General features: G+C 51.5%; 1 long non-coding RNA gene across 1 annotated transcript; it reads left to right on the top strand.

Annotated features, from left to right (window-relative positions):
• The first annotated feature begins 1,780 nt into the window (after nt 1-1,780).
• LOC102149433 (uncharacterized) lies at nt 1,781-10,682 on the top strand. The gene is made up of 4 exons (XR_002802056.2): nt 1,781-1,920; nt 4,274-4,390; nt 8,657-8,815; nt 10,485-10,682. It is a non-coding gene; the product is annotated as an uncharacterized lncRNA (long non-coding RNA).
• Nucleotides 10,683-17,453: the final 6,771 nt, after the last annotated feature.

The raw sequence follows: 17,453 nt of genomic DNA, 5'->3' as shown, positions 1-17,453 counted from the left end.
GGGGGGGTGGGAAGCGGTCTCCCCTGTGGTGGGTCTCAAAGAGATTGCTTCTGTATTTGGGATATTCATAAATGCAGTGTTCCTGAGTCAAGATATGCTGCTCATTATCTGTGAGTTCGCAATTATCCGTGCTGAAGAAAGAGAGAGTTGGGGATCATATAGGGACCATTCAAAAATGGACATGAAGCAGGGAAGGAAAAGAATGGTTATTGAGGACTCATTCAGAAAGGATAATGGACTGGCTCAAGGTCACCCTGGTGGTTAATGTCGGGTCTGGGACTAGAATCGAGGTCTCCTAATGCCTAGTCTAGGGCATTTTCAAGTCCACTACCCGGATGGTAGTGATGCTGAAAATGGCGACACTGGCCGACCGCTGAGCACACAGCGAGCACCTCACGGGTGTTACCTCCTTCCTTCCCATGGCGCAGGCCCAGGTAGGTTGGGAGTTCACCTATTTACCAATGGACGGTTCAAAGCTATTTTAGGTTCAATTCAAGGCCCATTCACCAAGGGCCCTGCTAAGTTCCATGCCAGGGGCCAAACTAGGGACAGGGAATGGAACATGAACAAGTCAGGGTTCCTGCCCTTAAATGGCTCAGTGGGGCAGCATGTGCAGTGGGGCGACTTCAGTAAAACATGTCGAGTCCCACGACAGATTTATACCTAAGGGGTATGGGGGGGCTCACTGGGACACTAGGGCAGATTTCGGTTGGGGGGGGGAGTGAGGGAGCAGCTTATAGAAGTCTTCCTGGAGGGGCTGATAGCTGAGACTTGTTCCCCCCAGGGAGGAGTTGCAAGCCAGGTGGAGAAGGGGGAGGGTAGAGATGGGGGGCTCTGGGGCTCTGGGCAGAAGGAATGGCATGGCAAAGCCCCCGAGGTGCAGAGGCAGGGGAAGTGGAGGGACCCAGCAGAGGAGGAGAGGGTGCTTACAGGCTTGAGTGTCGTCCAGGGAGCCAGGGAAGGTTTTTAACCAGGAAATGGCATGAAACTGTTCATAAATTATAAGGTGCTCTGTGGCGGCAGAGGAGGAATTAGAAGGAAGGAGCGATGGGGTGCACCAGGGGCAAGGAGACCAGCCAGGGCTCTCTCATTCTAGACCAGCACCAGCCGTGAGGCGCCCTGAGCTGGGATCCTGGGGAGGGAGAGCAGCAGCCTCAGAGATGTTTAGGAAATTGGGATCACAGGACCCAGGGACTGGTTGGGTGTGGGGTGAAGGGCAGAAAGGTGTTGGGGGGCTAGGTTTCCCATCTGGATGACCAGATGGTTGGTAGGGTTAAGACAGGGACTCTAGGAGATCAGGTCGGGGTGTGTAGCTGACAGGCTCAGGGTGGGACAAGATGAGCTTGAGTGGCTTATGGAACCCATCACCTTCTTGCGCCAACTTGTGTAAGTCCCAGCTCTGCTGCCCTCTCTACAGCCAGCCACGCGGGGAAGAGAAGGGGGCAGGTGGTGCGCCCCCTGGGACCCGGCGAGCCCACGGAGAGCAGAGCCTATGGGATATTCCAGGAAAGGAAGAGGTGTGCCCTGCCCCTGTCCTGAGCCCTGGCCCAGGGGACAGTGAAGGGACAGCCCTGCCACCACTGCCGCCATGTGGACAGAGCCTCGTGAAGGGCCCGTACAGAGAACACTTGTCCTGGCCTCGTTTCCCACCTGCCTGGGAGACAGCGGAGAAGTGGGTCATCTCACAACTGGGTCAGCATTTGGGGGGCTTTCTCTCTCTCTCCTGTGCTGACTCAGATAGACGGTGCTCTAAATAATTATCATTGTATGTCACTCATTTGTTCTTTCCAGCGATTGCCTTGTTCATCCTTATCCTTGGTGCTGGGCTAGACGCAAGATGTGCGGAAACTCCTAAGACAGGCCTGCCCTCAAGGCACTCGCAGACCGCAGGGAGACAGGAATAACAAGCTCTGTGATAAGGTGAGCCTTCAGACACTCACTTCCGGGGTGTTCTTGACCTGGGGGGTGCCTTGGGGGTACTTAAGAACACAGGTTCTGTAACCAATAGGCTGTGGTTGGATCCTGGCTCCTTTCCGCTCACGAACTATGTGACCTTGGGCAAGTTTCTTAACCTCTCTGGGCCTTTATTTTCTATCTACAAAATGAGGATACTACAGCATCCACCTCCTAGGGTTGTTGTCACAATTAAATGAGTTAAGGTCTGAAAAGAACTTTAAACTGTGCCTGGTACAGAGTGAGTGCTCCACAGTGTTAGCTGTTATTACTTCGATTATCATCATCTTCTTCATCACAAACTCAGAAGGAATCTGCTGGGGAGGAGTTTGCACAGAGGAGGAGCTGCTGGGGAAAGCTTCATAGCGCATCTGACGTTTCAGTTGGGCAGGAAAGGTGACATTTTGCTAAGGGAAAAAATCAGGCACAGGGAAGCTGACCCAGGTGGAGGGGCAGGAGTGAGGGCAAGGGAGTATGGAGATGCGACCGCGTCCTGGAGAATGGCAGGCCTCTAGGCTCCCTGGAGTGTGCTGGTGTCGGGGAGCCAGGACCCTGGGAGGGAAGGGGAGGACCTGATTGGGAAAGGCTGGAATGCCAGTGAAGGAATTGGGGCTTTATCCCACAGGCAAAGCCATCCTGGAAGAGTTAGTGTTAAGAGAGGTGATGTGACCAGATTTGCCTTTGAGGATTGTGGTTGCAGCTGTGTAGAAGATGGGTCAGAGAAAGGGGGCTGCCCTGCTGGGCCAGGTGAGAGATGGCAAGGGTTTGCGCTAAGGTCGTGAGGGGATCATGGGGGAGATGTTTAGGGGCTGTGCCAAGCCCTTGGTTACTGTGAGGCTGCAGGGACCCCAACCCCGCTTATAACCAGGAAAGATGTCAGAAGCATGAGGTGAGACGATTGGGCCTCCAGCTGCCCTAAGCAAAGGCCCTGGGACAAGAAGACCCTTGGGATCTCTCTACTAGCATCGTGGGCTCCAGAGCCGCTCTCTGCAGGCCGTCAGGGAGCCATGGTCCATGCCTGGCCCTGTGCAGCACTCTGGTGACAGCCCTGGGTCTGTGGCACAGGGCACAGATGTCACTGCAAGGGTGATGGATTTTGGAGGCCGAGAGACCTGGCCTCCAGGGTTGGCTGGGCCACTCACAACTAGCTGTGTGACCCTAGCCAGTCTCTTTACCTCTCTGAGCCTTGGTGTCACTTTTATAAAATGAGGACAATAGCAGCAACATCAGAGGGTCATTTCAGGATTAAATGCATAATGATAAAAGTGCCTAGCACCACGCCTGGCTCCTGGGACATGCTCAGTAAGTGGTGGGTGTTGGTTGCTATTCTATCCCCAGCATCCCTGGCCCTTGTGCTCCCCTCACTCCACCCCTCACCCCCCTGGTCAGCACTCCCTCTGTCCTCCCCGTTCCTCACCACGTCATGTGGAGATCTAGTATTTGAAGATGGATTTCTCGCTGACAAGGGGACAGGTGTGTGCCCTCCCTGCACTGGTCCAGACCATCATCCATTGACCCTCTCCTCTGCCTGAGACATGGGGTGACCTGCGCTTTACCCTCTGGGGTGTTGCAGTACCCAGGCGGAGTCAAGAAGAGTCTCTGTCTGGGCTAGAATCTTTGAAGTTCTCGGAGGCAGAGGGATGGACAAATTGACTCCAAGACCCCCCGACCCTGAGACTTTGCCTAAGTGCCTCCCCGCCCTCCCCTCCTGCCTCCTGGCTCTTAGCCCGGCTCTAGAAACAGATTCCGCTGCATATGGTGAGGGAGCGACTGCTGCGCACTGCCCTTGCATCTACTTCTAATCAGTATGGGGCTGGGGAAGCCATGGCTGGATGCGCCGCGTCTGCACAGCCCGCCTCCCCCTGCTGCACAGATTCTCGGAGCTGATTGAAATGTGATGAGTGGGCTTAGGAAGGAGGGAGGGAATACAGAGCTCAGACCACTGCTGTCGTCCTGGGTCAGTGCCTGTGCTTCCCTCCCTCCACCTGGCACTCCGCCCCCTTCCACGCTAGACTGCCAAACCAGGCATGACCCTTCCCCACCACCCACATCTGGGAGCAAAGCCAGACACCTTCCTCTCTCTGTGCCCCCGCCTCACTCCGGCAAAGCTGGCTGCAGAGCAGCGTCCAGGGACTCCGACCACCCCGGGAAGGGGAGAGAGCTCAAGCAGCCTGCTGCTCAGAAGCTCTTCCAGATGCACACCCCGCTACGCCAGGAGGAAGCTCCCTGCAGGAAGCACAACCAGAGCCCCGGCTAGAACTCCACCTCCTGGCTCTGTGCGGGTCCTTGTGCCCTGTAACTCTCTCTCCTCTGTCAACAGCCCTGGCCAAGCCCCACCCAGGAGATATGCCATGGAAACGGGATGCCTGGGTGGCAGGGATCTTTGAATGGTTGACCCCATATTACGTCTACCTGCCTGATGAAGGAAAGCCAAAAGGTAAGGGCCGAGCAGCCAGGATTGTTTCCTTAGAGAAAGGAGGTTTGAGAGACTGAGAAAGAGACAGTGGACTTGATGGGTGGTTGAAGAAAGCGTAAGAAACTCAGCTGTGAAGTTTACTCATTCATTCACTCACTCACTCACTCCAGTGTTAATTGGATACTTGCTGTATCCAGGCACTGTATTAGGGGTAGGATGGGGCACCATGCAAGCCAGCAGACACGTCCCGTCCTGTGCTCATGAAGCACTCCCATCGCAGAGGACAGGCACCCTTCAAGTTCAGGATGAGTCCGGTGGGTCAGGGGAAGGAGAGTGAGCTCCACAGGAGGGAAGGTCCATGTGAGGCAGGTGGACGCAGGAAAACAGAGTCACTTAGGCGTTTATAAAGGCAGTGACAACACAGGAAGTTGCCTAACAGGTGATGGAAGGTTAGCAACTGCAGGAAGCAGCTACCACTCCTGCCAGAGGGACAAAGGCAGAAGGCAGTGGGATGAGATCCCGCTAGGGTCGCTTCACGTGGAAAGTGAAGCCACAGTGAGTGTGTCCCTGAAGGAGACGCTGCAGCCACTGCCCCTGAGGCAGAGAGGAAGGATAGAGATGCGCCATCTCTGCCCTTTCTCCTGCCTTCCACGTCCCTGCCCCAGGAGCCAGGACAGGGGAGGCCTACAGGCGTCAGCCTCACTGGGCCCACTCCCTACAACACAGAGCAGAGCAGGGCAGGCGGAAGAGGGATCTGAGGGCAAAGGGACTCAGCCGAGACTCGGGGGGAGGAGCAAGGAAATTTCCCACAAGAAGTGATATCTAAGTAGAGGCCTGAAATGCATATAGACGTTAATCGGAGAGGAAGACCAGGGAAGGTCATGTAATATGGGGGACTCAGGTGCTCGTTTGAAGGTCTGGGGGCTCAAGAGGCCATGTTGGCAGGAGGCGTGAGAAGGGCGGCTTTGTGGAGCAGGGAGATTGGGGCTGGGGAATCAGGGGAAATGTGGTGAGAGAGAAGGCTCTCGGGGAAGCGGGAGGAAGGCAGTGAAGGGCCTTGGAAGCAAGTCAGAAAGGTTGGGCATTCATGCAAAAGCCGTGGGGAGCCACCACTGGTTTTGAGCAGTGATGTGATGGGATCTGGGCTTCTGGAAGGTCATTCTTCCTGTAGGGAATGGGGGGCTGGGGAGTGGAGTGGGAGATCAGAGGCAGGCAGGTGAGTAAGGAGAACAGGGCAGTGATCTGGGCAAGGGAGGAGGTGGAGGGAGGGGCTGGGAGAAATGGAGGGGCATCAGGAGTGTTTAGGGGAGGGAACTGACAGGACTTGGCGAGTGGCTGGTTAAGGAGGGAGAGGGGTTCAGGGTGGACACCCATGACTATGGGTCGGACAACTGCGGAGGTGGAAATACTTTCTGTGGAGGCAGAAAGCACAGAATGAAGAGCACTGCGGGGAATGCGAGCTGACTTGGGTGTGAGATGCTTGTGAGGTGTTCCAATAAATGTGGCCAAAGTGGAATTATTTTTTCTGGACGTGTCTGTGTTTATCTGGGTCTCCATGAGGAGGCCTTCCATGGCAGCCCAGGACTCCAAGAGCCGCCTTCTGGGGGCTAGACCAAACGTGTCTTCATGCTGAGAGGTCATGTTCTTTTTCTGCTCCTCCTCCTCATTTTCAGCCCCCTGTGCAACCTGAGAGGCTCACCTCTAAGGAAGCCACAGTTCAGGCTCTTTCTTCCAAACCCAGTTCTCACCCAGTCTGAGCTGTACCGGGGCCAGCAGCCCCACTTTAACCTCCGGTGTGAGCTGGGATCTGAGACGCTCTCAACATATCCTTTCTCGCTTTGCCTCTTGTCAACCATTGCTTAGCAATTTGTACAAGCCAGAATCACACAGCATCATACAGCAGAGACTAAGGGTGAACAAGAACCCACACGTGGAGCAATCACACAGCTGCGAGGAGGAGACAGGCCATCACGGGAGGCGGAAGGAACTGGAGCAAGGCGCTCCCCCTCTCTGGCCCCATTTTTCTTATATTTCAAACATGTGTATTAGACTCGACAGTCTAATAATCACCGCCTCTTCCTGCAGTCTCTAGGAGCCTGGGTTTGTCCCAGAAGCAATAGCTCAGCCTCACAACATGAACCAATGGCAGTGCCACACTCATTTCACTAATGGGTGATTTACCAATGGGCTCTGGCCAATGAGGCACGTACTAGTATCCTAGGGTGCCATGACAGACCACCACAAACTGGGGCCTTGAAATAACCTAAATTTATTCTCTCACAGTTCTAGGGGCTAGAAATCTAAAATCAAGGTGTCAGCAGGGCCGTGCTCTCTCAAAGGCCGTAGGGGAGAATCTGGTCCATGCCTCTGTCTTAGCTTCTGGCATCACTGGCAATCCTGGGCATTCCTTGGGTTGGCTGCATCTCTCCAATCTCTGCCTCTGTCATCACCTGGCATTCTCACTGTGTCTCTGTTTTCACACGGCCATCTCTCCTCTGTATCTTTTTCCCTCTTCTTATAAGGACACTAGTCATAGTGGATTAAGGGCCCACCTTACTCCACGATGACCTCATCTTAACTCATTATATCTGCAAAGACACCATTTCCAAATAAGGTCACATTCTGAGGTACCTCAGCATATCTTTTGTGGGTGAGAATTTAACCCACAATAAGACACGATGAATAATAATAATAATAATAATAATAATAAGACATAGGTCTTTGGGAAAGGCTTTCCTCCCTGGTAAGGCAGGAGGATCAAGGAAAGTCCACCAACATGCCTGCCTCCTGTCTTTGACCTCATCTCAGGAAGACATGATGCTGAGAGCTGTGGCCATCTTGGGCCCCTGACAGGTGCGTCTCTTGCTGGGGTTGGCAGCGAAGAAAGATGGGAAAGTGACTGAACCACTGCCCCAACCCTGAAACTTCCTATCTCTCTACCTCCAATTGAGATAAATGTGCAGAAACCACATTTTATTGGGGGTTCTGTTACTTACAGGCAAACACATCCTATCTCACCGAGTGACCCCTAATTTCCCTGCTCAGTTTAAGGAAATGTAAGAACCATGGGATTTCAGACCTGGAGGAGACTTCGGGAGTTATCTAATCCAACCTCTTCATTGAATGAATGAGGAGACTGAGGTTCAGTGGGGACAGAGACTCCCTCAGGGCCACATCACAGGTTAGGGACCCAGCCAGGACCCACGCTAGGTTCTCTAGACTCCCAATCTCCCACCATGTTTCTTGGGCTCCTTGTACTCGTGTATCACTCTCTCTGTAGGGAAAAGAGGGTGCTGTTTGGAAGGGGGGCTGCTGAGCTGTCAGAGGAAGGAGAGGAATGGTGGGGCAAGAGATAAGAAGGATTCCGAGGGGAGCATGCTGGAGCTCGCCATGCTGGTGAGCCATGTTCAGCCTCAGGGATACACATTTATTCTAATCACACGCTCTGTGCAGGGCTTGCTGCTCTGAATTATGCACCTCGAAAGGGCCTTTCATCTCACCAAGGGTTTACTGCTGGCCTTCCTGGCAGCTGGTGCTGGCCTATGATTTAGCTTCCAGAGCAATTTGGGGCAAAGAGGTGGAGAAGGCAAATGGAAACACCTGGGACCTTTCCTCTCCTGAGGACTCTCCTCACCTGCATCCTTCCTGCCGTCCATCAAGGCTGGTGGGACCGGGCAGCACGAGAGGGAGGGAGGCAGTGATCCCCCCTCACCTGGTTGGTCTGGGAACCTGGAAGGGACTCCCATGATCATGTACCTGGCAGCTTTCCAAGAGTGCAGAGAAATCTAATTTTGTCAGCTTGATTGAGTGAAGATCTGTTAAATTCAAAGGACGTGGAACTCCAGAGTGCTGGATGGAAGGCACTGGAGGCATTTCCTAGTCTAGGCTGCTCATTTTATAGGAGCGGACACCAAGGCCCCAAGGGGCTTTAAAGAGGCTTGCCTCGGAGCTAGAGCTGGTCAGAATCCTAAACTTTAGCCTCTCCACCTTGCCCACTTATGTGTGAAACAGAGCTGGCACTTGAGTTCAGTCAACTAATATGTTTGAGCCCCGGTGTTGACAGCTTCCGACATAGGCTCCCTGATCTTCACCTCCTGGCATTCATGCCTCTGTGTAATCCCCTCCCCTTGAGTGTAGGATGGATCTAGTGATTACTTCTAACCAATAGAATATGGCTGAAGTGATCAATATTACTTCCGTGGTTAAGTTACAAAAGACTATGACTTCCCTCTTACTAGCTCTCTCTCTCTTCCTGGCCCCTCTTCTCACGCACTTGCTGTGACGAAGCAAGCTGGAGAGGCCCACATAGAAAGAAGCTGTGGGCCACCATCCGCCATGGCCAGCAAGGAACTGAGAGCCTCAGTCCAGCAGCTGGGGAAGAACTGAGTCCTGCCAATAACCACAGAGTGAACTTGGCAACAGATCTTGACCCAGCTGAGCCTTCAGGTGAGACCACTGCCCTGCCAACAGACTTTTGAGAGATCCTGAGATAGAAGACCCAGTTAAGCTATGCTTGGATTCCTGACCCACGGAAACTGGGGGGAAATAAATGTGCATTGTTGTAAGTTGCTAAATTTTTTAATGTAACAATAAACAACTAAGACAATCCCCTATTCTAGGATAATATTTAGGATTATATACGTAGCACATTCTAGGCAGCATCAGGAATGAAAAAAAATGGTTAATGTGGCTTTGTAGGTGCTTATAGTTTGATGACCTAAGATATAGCACGTGAAAGGACAATAATGTTTTATTGAGTGTTTTCTCTGTAGCAGGGATTTTACACATATTAAGTTTTAAAATGTTGTTAATCTTCACAACATCCTATGAGGCCAATTATTAGCCCCACTTTACAGATGAGAAAAGAGAGGTACAGAGAGGTGAATAACTTACCCAGGTTCACACAGCTGGTAAGTGATAGAACTGGGATTTGAACCCAGACAGTCTGGCGTCAGAGGAAAACAAGACAGCATTCCTTCATTTAGAAAGCACTTGAATACCTCCTGTGTGCTTGCTGTTGGTAGTTGCTAGTCGCTGAGCTTATAAAGATATTCCCCTGTTGTGAAGGAGCCAGTGGCTCTGCCCCTCACTAGCAATGACCTTGAACTGGTTACTTAACCTTGGTATCCTCATCTATAAATGGGGATAAGGGGATCAACAACCCACACAAGGTTGAAGTAAGGTGAAATGAGTTAGTATTTATAAAGCGCATGCTATAGTGTTATGTGTGTTAAATAAAAATAAGTAAATAATGGCCGTGCTGGCCACGTCAGCAGAAAGTGACAATTGTGTGTGGAAATTGCAGGGCCTCTGTCTGCTCAGGGTGCACTGGGAGCACAGAGGGGGCGATATCCTTCACCTTACATCTTCTGGACGTGTCCTTTTAGGACCCGGGCTTACTGGTGGGCTTCCCACGCAACCTGTGGATTTTTCAATACTTCTTATTCCCTCATTAAGATAATTAGCAATTCTAAGATTGGCCTTCTGCTGAGATGCCCAGCTCTTAACTGGTGTTCCCTTTTCAGCCTAAGCATCTCAGGATGACGGACTTTCACAAACAATCTTTCCAAGTCCCAGGATTCACTTGTACTTCTGACTCCCCTCCCTACAATGCACAGATGCTCGGAAGTCATGGCCTACTCCCCATCCCTCCCACTTTTTGGAAAGTTCCTCTCTGTTGGCCAGAACAGCAATCTCTCTCATTACTTTGCCTTAAGTACAGGAGACCAAATCATTTGCAACAGAGGAAATACAAAGACTCAAGTGCCAAAATCCATCCCACAGATAACAAGAGCTGTTGTTGGCCAGGATCAGTGCCAAAGGCAGTCGCCAAAGAGTCCTTCAAGGAGGGGATGGGGCTCCGGCTAGGCCTTAAAGAGTAGTAAGGGAAGGGAGAACAGAGGGGATAGGGGTGGCCATGCAGGGAACAGCTAGCTCCACCAGGGTGCTGTGAAAGGTGTTGTGCATGTCCCTAGAGCTTATTCACATTGGGTTTTCATCTCTTTGGGGGCACATGAGAGGATTACACCCCACGCCCACACTTGCTGTTATGTGTGGGTCATGTGACTCAATCTGACCAACGGGTTGTAAGGGAACTACTGTATGTCACTTATAGGCTGGAGCACTTAATGGGCGGTGCAAATGCCTTGATGCTTTGTCGTCCTGCCATGGTGACAATGGAAGAGCCACCAGACTGGAGGAGCTGAGGACACTGAGCTATCATATGGGGACAGCTGCCCTGGAGAGCCGCCCAGACTCACAGCTGACTTTGTGTGAGTGATAAATAAATCCTGGTCATATTAAGCCACTGAAATTTTGGTAATGCTTTCCTTGTGATGACCTGGTCTTTCCTGATGTCCACAGAAGGGTGGGTGTTGAGCAGCAGCACATTAGTTATGGGGACCAGAGGCAGCCTGGTGTGGGGCATCAGAATCACCTGGGGAGACTTCAAACCACCACAAAAATTCTAATTCCGTAGGGTGGAGCCTGGGCTTGGGTGTGTTTTCAAAAGCCATCCAGATGAGCCCAAAGTGCCAGCAGGGTGGAGAACCACGGAAGTGCCCATCTTCACCCCTTATTGTGACGTAATCTTAAGCAGACTGCTCTATTCTTCAAGCCCTGTGTTTTGGGGTGTAAAAGGAGAAGAGTATTTTTTTTTTTAAGATTGGCACCTGAGTTAACACCTGTTGCCAATCTTGTTTTTTGTTTTTCTTCTTCTCCTCAAAGCCCCCCAGTACCTAGTTGTCTATTCTAGTTGTGAGGGCCTCTGGTTGTGCTGTGTGGGACGCTGCCTCAGCATGGCCTGACAAGTGGTGCCATGTCTGGGCCCAGGATCCGAACCAGCGAAACCCTGGGCCACCGAAACCGAGTGCGAGAGCTTAATCACTCGGCCCCAGGGCCGGCCCCAAAGGAGAAGAGTATTATTGGACAGATGGGGCTCAAAGCTGGCACTGCACATACTGTATGAGAGAGGGCTTTATAAACTGTAAAGGGCTAGACAAAAGAAATTTTATTCTTGGTGATATGAAAGGCCTGAAAAGACAGGCGTTCAGACTCCACCCGGTGAATTGTTCCCTTTGAGAATGTCTGTGGCTGGTACTTTTAGTCCGCGGTGAGCTGCCCCGGCAGCCAGGAACCCTGTCTGGTATGTGTTGGTGCAGCGTGGACGGAGGGCTCTGGGTCTCTAACCGGACTGTGGCTGCAGCTCCCATCTGGTCTCCTTCCTCTGAGGCTGTTGTGATATTTTATCCACTGATTGGATGAACAACCGGGCACCTGTTCTCCTTCAGCTAGCAAAGATTTGACAGCATCCTTCTTCCACTAACAAATATATCAATTTTTATTTTTATCAAAGTTTTATATATATTTAAGTCAAACAAGTCTATAATGTAGAGGAACAGTGACCAGCTGCAACATTCCCCCCAGAATCTCTCTCCTCAGGGTCAATCCTCCAACTCTTTACCTTTTTCCTCTGCTACTTATTTCCCTGTTACTGGCTTTTTCTTGATTTTTTTCCTTTGAGACATTGTCTATTGACTTCCTACTATGGAGTTTGAGCTTTTATTACATTATGTTATAATTACTCTCCCAACAGCAGAATCACACTCCCCACCAGTTGCCCAGCAGAATTTTATCACAACTTTTGGTTAAAAATGAGTATTTGATGTTTACATTAACATTTGTGATTATATAAATACTGTTTAGAAAAGAGCTATGTTTAATAACATTTTCCATCTTGGACTATTTTTAATTTTCTTAGAGCTAATAATTGCTCTATTACGTTTATTCCTTTACTCACATTTTAGACTTTGGGGAGGGATCAGAGCTGAATGAATGTGTTCTATACACAATGTTCAGCTGGAAACTGTAGCATCGCATTCCACTATGTAAAAGAGTAAAATTTACAAATGAGTCCTTAAGATGCCCCCACCCCCGCCCAAACTTTAGGAGCAGCAGGCAAAATGTCTGTGACCTTTTCACCCTTGCCTTCTCATTTCTAGTGAAGAGTAATAGAAATCTCTCAGTTGTACAGAATAGTGTATGTTTTCAGAGTCTCGGGAGCAGGGTCTATGTGTTTTTTTTCTTTATCTATAAGCTCCCTGAGGGCATGGGTTTTATCTTATCAGAAGATTGGGGTCCCTGAGGGCCTGGCTGGGTCTCCTCCCTTCTCTGCATCTCTCGTCCTCCAGCCCCACCTCAGTGTCTAAGAAGGGGCCCTGCATCTGGGAGTTGGAGACTACTCCTGGTATTGTGAACCCTAGGAGCTGCTTCCCTCCCTGTCTCTTTTTCTGCTGATGACCTCGGTCCTTCAGGAAGCAAAGAAAACAAGCTCCTCAGAGACATCCTGAAGGGCTCTGTCAGGTCCATCATCCGCACTGTGCTCTGGACGGTGACTCTGTCCAGGATGGACCCCGTCGGTGGACTCTGAGCCTTTTGAAGACATCAGGTCTCAGGCCAGCTTGCTCCCAAGGATGCCCCTTCCCTCTCTTTGCCTTTGCATATAGCTTTTCTTTCTCATTGACATTGTCTGTGGAGAGACACTGTGGATGGCATGAATAATAGATTAGTAAATTGGAGTCTCTCCAATGAGTGAGACTTGCCACCCAGTGAGGACATACATTATGTAACCAGCAAATTACAGTGGCATCAGAGACAACGTGTCTGCAGAAGAGCGTAAGATCAGACGAGTGAGAGCAGCCAGGAGGAAGGCCACTTTGCAGGAGTGTCTGCAGGGAGCCACGCTCTGGGTGGGTTGTTTTCAGCTGCCTTCTCTCATTTAAGCCCTACAGTGACCAGTGAGAAGGCGCTGAAATGTCCCTGTGGAGAGAGAACGGGCTGGTCAAAGCTGGAGCTGACTGGGGCTGAGGCCTGCTAAGTTCTGGCACCCGGCCTGTACGCGGCTGGTCTGAGTTGGTCATGGCTGTGCCACAGAAGGCCTGACAGAAAAGGTGTCCCAAAGGAGACAGGAAAATGGGAAAACCAGACCTAGAAGTTATCATCTCTGGAGGAGGATGCCACTGGCCATTTCCTCATGTGACACTGGGTTTCTCCACCAAGACCCTTGGAAGGTGAGTTATGGCCAGAAGCAGATCACCCATGTGCCCACCCCATCTCCAGTGGTGATAGCCTGGCGGTGCCTCATGGAGGGAATCCCAGACTGCCTTACGTGGCAGGGCACTAGAGGCCGGCCGGGTGTTGGTTGAAAGGCTTTCTGAGATTAGCGTCTCAGAGGCGGGAGTCTAGCTTGTGGCAGCCGTGACAATGCACCTCTGAGATCTCTTCTACAGACAGCATATTGATGGATGGCCGAAGCCACTACATCCTGAGTCCACCACTGCTTTGGCGCCAAGGCCACACTTCCCACGGGCTGCTCCCAGCCAGTGACTGAGTGTGGCTGGGACATGAAAGCAGACCCATTCCTGTGAGATGGGGAAGGGGAGATGGTGGGCAAGCTCCCACACCCTGCATTGGCCTTATCCCATGGGCTTAACTTTCTTCAAACTGCACTGAAGTCTAAGACTGTTCCACCCAAACTTCCCTCCTTCCCATGCTCCCCTACAGGGCTCAGACCTGCATTGCAATTTGATGGTCTCCCAGCCTCCTGCAGCTTTCTCTCCATTGTCCCTCACAAGCATATCTGCTCTCCTGTAATCTTAGCATCTGCTTCTCAAGACCTAGACTAATGCAGGGGCTTATGCTCTAACGCACGCCTGGATCAGGCAGAAATGTTTGCCATCTAGGCACTGTCTGAGATGGAAGTGACAGATGGCAAATGTACTGTGTTTATCATCCATCGTGAACTATAACTTGATTGAACTGGGGCCCTGTCCTGGAGATGGCAAAGACACTGAGGCTGCAGTGTATATGGCCTGTGTAGTTAAGGCAAAGAGGAGTAGGAGATGAGTTCAGAGAGATGAAGGGCCCCGATCAGGTAGGGCCTTGTGGCCATCTGAGGACATCATTCCCAGCCTGAAGCATAGTAGCCCCTCCTGGAGGCCAGAACTCAGCCCTCTCCTTTTGTCCTTCCCGGTCTTGTCCATCAGAACCAGGACCTGCTCCTCATCGGTCAGTTTCTCCAAGGCTGCAGCATCAGAAGTGGCTTGTTTCCTCCTAAGACCCCTTCTGCTGCTCCTGAATCAGCAGTGGCCAACTGTTCTATCATAGGTGGGATGCAAGTCTGGCACTTGTTGAGGGTTCAAGGCTAGGAGTCCAAATCTAGAATTCATGGCCCTCCTCTGCCATTGATTAGCCCAGGGACCTTGGACAAGTTAGTTGCCCTCTTGAAACCTCAGTTTCCTCATCTATACAAAGGTGATCTGATAATAGTCGCTGACACTCATTGAGAGTCTGCTAGGTACCCGGCACCATTGTAAGGGCTTGACATGTAGTATGGGAGCCATGCCTGTGGGTGGCTGCTTCATGATCCCCATTTTATAGATGAAGTAGTTAAGGTACAGAGAAGTTAAGAAACCAGCTGGAGATCACAAGCTGGTGACGAGCACAAGTGGGCTGCAGACAGGTGGTCTTGCCTCCTAACTCCTGGTATCCTGCCTTTGACTGCTCATTTCGTGGAGCTGCTGGCAGAACCACACGTCCTTTAAGAAATGTCCCCAGTCCCGACAAACATCAGGTTCTGACTCCTGAACCCTCTATGACAGCGTGTGCACATGAGCACTTCATCCTTTTATGTGTCGTTCAGTAGAAGCATAGTTACTGGGGACCTCCTGTGTGCCAAACAGTGTGGCAGGTGCTGGGATAGAGCACTGAACAGGCCACTTGTCCTTGACCTCCCAAACCTTGCCGTCCTGAGGGGGAGACAGCCATTAAACAGACAATTATGCAGATGATTAATTATAGTCGGGGGCTGTGCTATAAAGAGAAGCAGAGGGTGCAGTGAGAAAATGGAACAAGGTGATCTGGCCTGTGGGGAGTGAGTGACCCCGGGACTCAGCCCCTGCCGGCCTCAGTGTGATCCTGGGCTGAGGGGGAGACACAGCCCCGCCCTCAGGGAGCCCCAGTCTGAGGGGGGACGCGGCCCCGCCCTAAGATAGCTTCTGATTGAGGGCGTACAACTGCTACTCCCAGGCAAGTCCCAGTCTGAGGGAAACAGAAAACCTAGGAAACAGTTTGAGAGCTCTCACACATGCTAAGCAACGTTGTAGCCCCTGAGCCCTGGGCACTGGAGAGAGACATGGCAAAGGCCGGGTCCAAGAGGAGACCTCCAGGTCCGGTGGGGTGGCCTGATCCCTCCTCTGCAGCCCTCCAAACTTGGAGGCTCAGGCTAAGTTCTGGCAGCACATGGTTGCAGACCCTTTGGCGAGTAATTAGTATTCTAAACACGAAATTAATTTGTCCTACAAATATGAGAACCTAGTAATTTGTTTCACTTTTATTTTATTGTCAGATAGGATTCATTTTCTACATGATTTTATGGTTGGATAGGATTCATTAGACATTTTTCCCCAACTACTTCTCTTAAAAAAAATTCTTCTTCAGCTGTTGCAGCCAGCGGTTGAGCCGCTGTAGCTGTTCCTGTGAATACTCCTGCTAAGTACCCATTCCCACCCAGCACACATCGCCGTAGCCCTGGGGCCTGCTCCTCAGACTCACTTCAATTTCCAGCTCTAAAGAGCCAGGTACCAAAATGGAGATAAATCTTTCTGGAAGCTCCTGCAATGAGACCTGTGATAATGGAGTGGTAGGGAAAGGGAATGGCTCTGAGCCTCCCCTGCATTATTTACTGACATTGTGACCCTCACTCCCTCAGAATAACAACTCCCATTTCCTTAGCGCCCGCTCTGGGCCAGGTGCCGGGTGGATCACTTATCTGGGTTACATGCTCTTGCTTCCACCTCTGCCTGCGCCCTCCTTACCACAAGGCCACTGAAAACAGGCTCCAGGGGTATGCTCCACCTTGTGTGTGCTGGACAGGACCCCTAAAATGCCAACTCTAGCTTCTGAAAACAAGACTCCTTCAGTCTTGACCATAGTCTGCTTTGCCTTGTGTCCTGTTCACCAACATCACCTGTACCCTCAGAATTAGGCCCCTGCATCTCTCCCCTTTTATTAAACTACAGGCACTTGGGCTTCATCTCCCTGCTCACCCGGGGCTCCCCAAGGGTGGGGCCGCATCTCCCCTCAGACCGGTGCTCCCTGAGGACGGGGCCGTGTCTCCCCCTCAGACATGGCAACCTCGTCTGACGCAGGTGCATCATTCTTGTGAATAATGCCTCCTGTCTGACATCGCCCCTTAATGCGTGTCTGTGGGGCTTGTCCTGGCTTTGGTCTCATTTCGGTTAAGACTAGTTGTGTGACTTTCGAGTAGTGCCACGTCCTCTCTGGGCTCAGTCTCCCAGCTAAACAAGGAGACATTTAGACTCCTCCAGTGGCACTGAAGGCCCTGCAGGTGCGACGTGCCAGGGTCTGGGCACCTCTCCGTCTTAGCTGAGTGGCGAGCGTGGTGGGGAAGAGGCATCTTTTCCTGCTTGCCTCTGTGCCTCCCATGCTTGTCATCCTTCTGATGACCTTCGCACCTCAGAAGTACTGAGGACATGGGTCCCTGTCTCAGGGAGATAAACTGGAGACCAAGTGTGCCTGCAGGTGATATGATGTCAGGCTGTTCCTTGAAGCCAGGACTGTGGTTTGCAGCTTTTGCTCCCAGTGCCTGGCACGTTGCTCGTGTACAATAAGAAGTTAATAAATAAATGGATGAATGAATAAATGCACATGGTGAAGACTCAGAGCCCCTCCAGAAGACCCCACTCCAGGTCTGATTTCTCCTCCTGCCCCACCCCATTCCCCAACCCTCTAGCCTGGAAGGCAACAGCTTCCCCTTCTGGCATGTCCTTTGGTGTCAGCTGCTGAAAACCTCTCACCAACAGTTATACACTGTCCCCATTCCCATGCCACTGGCCGTCTCCCCTGTTCCCCACTTTCCTCATCTTGCTCCCACCATCTCCCCTCCTTCTGCAGTTCTTGTGTTTTGTAATTATGATGGAGCATTCTCAGGCAGAGAGAAGGGGTCCCTGGAGAGGGAGCCCAGCCTCCTGCTTCCACTCAGGAATCCAGAGTGAGACTGGACACT

Source organism: Equus caballus, chromosome 20, assembly GCF_041296265.1.
Source record: "Equus caballus isolate H_3958 breed thoroughbred chromosome 20, TB-T2T, whole genome shotgun sequence".
In the NCBI taxonomy this organism is placed as follows: domain Eukaryota; kingdom Metazoa; phylum Chordata; class Mammalia; order Perissodactyla; family Equidae; genus Equus; species Equus caballus.
This window is presented reverse-complemented; position numbering and strand designations above follow the sequence as displayed.